At 44.8% G+C, this 6671-nt stretch overlaps 1 protein-coding gene across 3 annotated transcripts in view; it reads left to right on the top strand.

Moving 5' to 3' along the window:
* The window catches only part of SEC14L5 (SEC14 like lipid binding 5), a 171096-nt gene that overhangs the window by 84506 nt on the left and 79919 nt on the right, over window positions 1-6671 (top strand). The window contains exon 1 of one of the 3 annotated variants that reach the window (XM_068243466.1): window positions 5849-6021. The exons of the other annotated variants lie outside the window; for them this stretch is intronic. The gene's annotated coding sequence lies outside the window, so the exon portion shown is untranslated. Of the gene's footprint in view, window positions 1-5848; window positions 6022-6671 lie in introns of those variants that run through there. 3 annotated transcript variants of the gene reach the window in all.

The following is a 6671-nucleotide window of genomic DNA, read 5'->3' on the forward strand; positions in this document are numbered from 1 at the left end:
CCACCTTCCAAGGAGCGTCCGAAAATACCAAATCTGCCACAAAACCTGTTCGAAGTGTCTCTTTCAAAACAAAAGCCGCTGTTGATCGTATTCAGGGTATCAAGCAAAACTTCTCTCGGAATCTCCCAGAACGCCTTGAAGCTCCGCAGAGATTCCAAGAAGCCAGAACGCTTACCAGGCTCACATGAAGAGCTACCAAGCACCCCCATGGAACCTATGACAGCTCCAGATTCAGAATTAGCAGGACACCCATCAAGATCAGGACTTTCAGGGACCACTTCTGGGCATGCAAGCAGGCAGGCTAAATCAGAACATGTCTCCACCAAGGAAGCATCTGAGTACGCTGGTAACCGAGGCACACTTGGGCTTTCTGGGTCACAGAGCACATTGGGGTACACCAGCACAGGAGAAACCTCAGGACACGTCGGGGAACTGCCAACCTCAGAGTCCGGCATGACCAGACCAAAACCAGGACCGGGCAGAAAATCATCACGAGTAGATGTCACAGGTACTGGTATTTCAAAAGAAAACTCGGTCTCAGGCTTAGAGATGACTGTAATCATATCTGACAGAAATTCATCATTGACTACCCATGACTGAAGCTCCACCAGAGCTGAAAAGGTAGCCAGCAAGGCAGCAATGCCCACGGAAGAGGGCAACACCTCAGAAGGACTTGGGGGCAGGAGACATCTCCTACAAGTTCTGCACCCTTTGGGAGGAACTCGGAGACCTCCAGAACATCAAACAAGACCTCAGGAACATCATTTTCCAGGTTTTCTAAGAAGAATTCTGAACTATCCATGTTACAGGGCTGAACATTAAATACCTCCTGCAGGCAGGGCAGATGTCCCAGGAATGGTTCCACCATAACCTGAGACTGAACTTCATCATAATTAGCGGGATGTACAGGAATATTTACTGGAACACACACTGACTCCCTAACTTCATTCTCACTGTACCCAGAATTCTGTGTGGCAGTCAAACTAGCTTGTAACTCCAAAACTGCAGAAAAACAGGCGAGTATAGTGGCCATACCTAGACGAGCCTCTAGGGACACTGCAGGGGATTCTAAGCAAGGCCACATTGACTCATCCAGAGTACAGGGTGCAGAATCAGCACTTCCCTCAAAGCAAGAAAGGGGCTCACAAACGTCAGTGTGAAAGGAAAACATGTTTTCATTCATGGTACAGGGCAGGTTCAGAGAAAGCCTCTCTAAACAAGGCAAAGAAGGTTCAGCATCAGATTCACAAAACCGAAGCGCTGTCTCACTCTTAGATTCGGCTAACAATGTCGAATCTGAGGAATCAGAACGCAAAACCTGCAAATCAAAAATCACTTTAGGTTGTGAAACTGACGCTTCCCTAGCGCAAACCTCCGCGATCTGCGGAGCAGACTGCAAGGTGTTCAGGACAGAAACACTGGAGCAACAGTCACCAGGCAACGGGCCCTTACAGGTGTGAACAGGGTGAGACAGAGACTCATTTGCAAAAGAAATAGCGACATCAACAGGATAAACTTTATTAGGCATAATAATTTTACTTTTGACGCTGCATAGTCGAGAACTCTTCTCCATAGCAGGGTCACAGACGGAAGATCTCAAAGATCTGTCTCTAAATGACAAAGGATCCCACACATCCTTGAGGAAACCGGCAGACTCATGCCGATCACAATCTGCAGGAACATCCGAGAAACAGGCATCAGATCGCACAGATTTAAACTGCACACTGTCAGGAGAGAATCCTCCAGGATTCGCACAGGAATCAACCACAGTGGCACACCCACTCATTTCAGATCGCACAATGTCACGACTCTCATGCTTTACCCCAGAAAGAAGGAACAATCATCCGACAACGATGTCTCTTTATTGGAATCAATTGGTTGGTGTGTGTGCAACTCATCCAAAATCGTCTGCCACACATAAATCACCAGATCCACATCATCCTTGTCACATTCATTGGAATCAATCAGAAGGTGCATAGAATCGAGACAAGCATTCAAGACATCTTCGCTTTTTGCGATGTAAAAATCGCAAAAGGCTTTCCAATCAAAATCAAATTCCTCCAATAAGGCCCTGACATCCCATGAGGCAAATGGAGGTTCAAACAAGCCAGTATCTAGATAATCTCCATATGGGTGGAAATCAGGAACAAGAACAGATTTTGTAACTGCTGTAATATAGTGTGCGATCCTACCTATAATAGGATCCACATAAGCTTTGGATTGGGGCAACGAAACCTGAGACTGAGAAGTCTCTCTGAAGTCATCACATTCAAGTGCTTCCCCTCCTTCAGAGTTTACAGAACTAATTTCTTTATTTGTAGTTGCTATGGGCAACGGATTTTACCGCTGGGAAGCCTTCCTAGATCTTTTACGTTTAGACTTAGAGGCTTTGGATGGCTGCTTTATGGATGAAAGAGTAGATGGAACAGCTGATTGAGCTGCTGACAACAACTCATTAAGGGGGTATGGTAATTGAGGTAGTCTCAGCCAATTGTGAATTAAAAAGGCCAAGAATTCCAGGGGTCTTTGACTCAGGGTGGTATGATCTAACACATCATAAGCCCACATTGACATTTCGCCCCCCAACAGAATGTAGACCATTTGGGGGGCCCAGGTAGACACTGGGGTGCATTGGAATTCAGGGTTCGCTAAAAGTTTAGTGCACTCAGACAAAAACTCGTGTGCTGATTCAGGTTCAAGATTTTTAAATCTCTTAAAGGTACAAGAGCCATATTCGACAAAATCAGACAAATCGTAAATTCCCTCTACACTGGGAATTTTGGTTGGGCTGGTCATTACTGTAACGATTGTGGAACTTTCTCCGTGATCAGCGCACAACGCGTGCGCTGATACGGCGGAAATCCTCCACAAGCGTATAATTGCAGGAACCCAGCAAAAGGTGCTACGCACCTGTAGAGGGTAATTCCTGTCGGCAGATGGCGCTGGGGAGTGCAGAGGAACCAATCCTCTGTACCTCCACAAGTGCCAGACAGGAATTGTACGAAGCGCAGAACGCAATCGCAAGAGAAGCGATTGCGAATGAGAACGAGCAAAGGGACAGGTTGTATGTCGCCTTTCTTGCGGTTGCGTTTCTGTTTCGTATCTGCTGTTGTGTGTGCGCTGTCGCGGGGTGGCTCACACCGCTTGCGGTGATCTTCATGAATAAACATTTTGTTACATTTGTACCGATAATCACCGCACAAGGCGGTGATTTATCACTCTGCTCGGTAGTGTCATTTTTCCATGCGGAAAGAGCCTTTATGAATGCAGATTTAGCTACGTGGTCAGTAAAGTCAGCTGTTTTAAGCATTTCCGCATGCGGAAATGCTTTATGAATGATAGCCTAAGGGTAGAATGGTTAATTTGCATATATTCAGCAGTGATGCACTGGGAGACATCTCAAGCTCACTCCAACCTGAATTATTGCAAATTCTTTCTGTTTTAAGAAAGCAAACTTTTGTTTTTCTTAACATCTTAGTAAGGGGGCTTTTAGGACCATTGTAGTCCCTTACACACTCCAATGAGTTCTGGGTCACCATGAGCTGGCTGGTTAGTCTGTACCTCTTGGTGTTACAATCCCTACTTCATAGAGCCAAATTAATCTGTGCCATGCACTGATGAGGATCAAACAATCCAAAACAGTCTGTATGCATGTTGGATTATTATGGCTCTGTACAAATTAACAAACTGACACATCATTGCATTCCAGCGGTTCTGGAGGTATGTTTAGCTTCTAAGGGTAACAATGGTTAATTTGCATATTTTCAGCAGTGATGCACTGGGAGACATCTCAAGCTCACTCCAACCTGAATTATTGCAAATTCTTTCTGTTTTAAGAAAGCAAACTTTTGTTTTTCTTACACTGTTAATGGCAGGGTTCTCAAACTTTGCACAGTTGGTCGTTGGGTGACTGGGATTAATATTCAGAAAAGTGGTTGGAGCCTATAACAGCCAATCAAAATTCACCTATTGATTTTCAAGGGGAATATTTACATTTCTGCCATTCTTACACTGTTAATGGAACAAGCCTCAAACCTGGTACAGTTGATCATTGGGTGACTGGGGTTCAATTTCAGAAAGGGGGTGGAGCCACAAATAACCAATCAGATTTGTTTCATTCCAATGCAAATTATTGTTGCCAAACACCGCAAAGCTCACAAACTTGGTAATTGAGTAATTGATTAATTGTGTGTTATGGTTAGGAAAGTGGGCACAGCTAACACCAGCCAAATACATAAGCGGGCAACGCAGGGTCATAAGTGGGCGGAGACAAATACAAATTTTACTGGGGAAATGTAAACAGCAGCCATTCTTACACTGTTAATGGCAGGGTTCTCAAACTTTGCACAGTTGGTTACTGGGTGACTGGGGTTAATATTCAGAAAAGTGGGTGGAGCCTACAAAAACAATCAAAAATTACCTATTGATTTTTCAGGGGAATATTTCATTGCTGCCATTCTTGCACTGTTACTGGCACAAGCCTCAAACCTGGTACAGTTGATCATTGCGTGACTGGGGTTTAAATTTATATAAGGGGGTGGAGCCCCAAACAGCCAATCTGAATTGCTACATTTTAATGCAGGTTGTTGATGCCAAAGACCGCAAAGCTCACAAACTTGGTCATTGAGTAATTGAGTAAATGGGTGTTAGGGTTAGGAAAAGTGGGCGCAGCCAACATCAGCCAAATACATACATGGGCAATGCTGGGTCATCAGTAGGCGGAGACAAATACAAATTTCACTGCGAAAATGTAAACTGCAGCAATTCTTACACTATTAATTGTAGGGTTCTCAAACTCTGCACAGTTGGTCACTGGGTGACTGGGGTTAATATTCAGAAAAGTGGGTGGAGCCTACAAAAACCAATCACAATTCACCTATTGATTTTCAAGGCAAATATTTAATTGCTGCCATTTTTGCACTGTTAATGGTACAAGCCTCAAACCTGGTACAGTTGATCATTGGGTGACTGGGGTTAAATATTTAGAAAAGGGGTGGGGCCACAAACAGCGAATAAGATGTGTTTCATTTCAATGCAAATTATTGATGCCAAAGACCACAAATCTCACAAACTTAATCATTGACTATTGACAATTGTGTGTTAGGGTTAGAAAAAGTGGCCACAGCCAACAGCAGCCAAATACATACCCGGGAAACATTAGGACATCAGTGGGTGGAGAAAAATACAAATTTCTTTGCCAGAATGTAAACTGCAGCCATTCTTATACTGTCTGTCAATGGCAGGGTTCTTAAACTTTGCACAGTTGGTCACTGGGTGACTGGGATTAATATTCAGAAAAGTGGGTGGAGCCTACAAAAGCTAATCAAAATTCACCTATTGATTTTCAAAGGAGTGGAGCCACAGCCAATTAGATTTATTTCATTTCAATGCCAATTATTGATGCCAAAGACCGCAAAGCTCACAAACTAGGCCATCATTGAGTAATTGTGTGTTAGGATTAGAAAAAGTGGGCAGAGCTAACACTAGCCAATTACATACCCGGGCAACGCCGGGCGACCAGCTAGTGGTTCAATAATTTTTGACCTGTCGGATCTGATTTAAGATCGTTTTTCTGATAGATTTCTCATAGAAGCCAATGGAAATTGCTAAGAAGATTGATCTGAAATAAGATCGGACAGTAAATCGAGTGAGAAATGTCATGGTGTATTCCCAGCATAAGAGGATGTGGGTGAGAGGCTGCAGCACATATCCTCCTGTCACCAGAATAGGCGTCCGGTGTCAGCGAGGAGCGTTCCTGCCGCCTGGCTGCGATCTGTGATCACATTACGGGGTTAAGTTACTCCAGGCTGTTCCTGGCTTCCTCCCCTCCCCTCCCTGCAGTGTATGCTGGAGCTGCTGTGTCCTCCGCTCTGTCATCTGTCACCGTCCCCATAAGATCTGCCACCGTCCCCATAAGATCTGTCACCGTCCCCTTCGATAAGATCTGGGCGGTCGGTGGGATTCAGCTGGGGGGCGAGTCACTTGGATTATGCAGCGAGGAGACCAGCAGGCTGCCTGAAGGTAAGACAAGACGTTCTGTCACTTCTGCTGCAGGAACTATAGAGGGGAGAGTTCATGGCAGGATAAAGGGGAACCCCAACATGGCTGATATGTGTGTGTGTACAGAGGCTCACAGCAGTCACTACACCACTCACCTCTCTGGGGATATTATATCTTTTCATGGCACAACACTTTACACCACTTATTTCCTGTGGCTTTAAAAAGCGTCTAAATCCAGGATTTGTGAAGCCGGGTCTTGTGTTCTCAGGAAGGGGAGTCACACCTCTGGATGAGCCGCTTCTCCCTGCACAACTCTGTCATGTCTTTACAGAGAATGTGTGTGTCGCTGCAACCGATTTGTGTGTGTGAGTAGCGCTGCAACCGATTTGTGTGTATGTGTGTATGTGTGTATGTCTGTGACTGATTTGTGTGTGTGTGTGTTGGTGTGACTGACTTGTGTGTGTGTATGTCTGTGACTGATTTGTGTGTGTGTCTGTGACTGATTTGTGGATGTGTGTGTCTGTGACTGATTTGTGTGTGTGTGTGTGTGTGTCTGTGACTGATTTGTGTGTGTGTGTGTGTGTGTGTCTGTGACTGATTTGTGTATGTGTGTATGTCTGTGACTGATTTGTGTATGTGTGTATGTATGTGACTGATTTGTGGATGTGTGT

This window comes from Hyperolius riggenbachi, chromosome 7 (assembly GCF_040937935.1).
Source record: "Hyperolius riggenbachi isolate aHypRig1 chromosome 7, aHypRig1.pri, whole genome shotgun sequence".
Classification (NCBI taxonomy): domain Eukaryota; kingdom Metazoa; phylum Chordata; class Amphibia; order Anura; family Hyperoliidae; genus Hyperolius; species Hyperolius riggenbachi.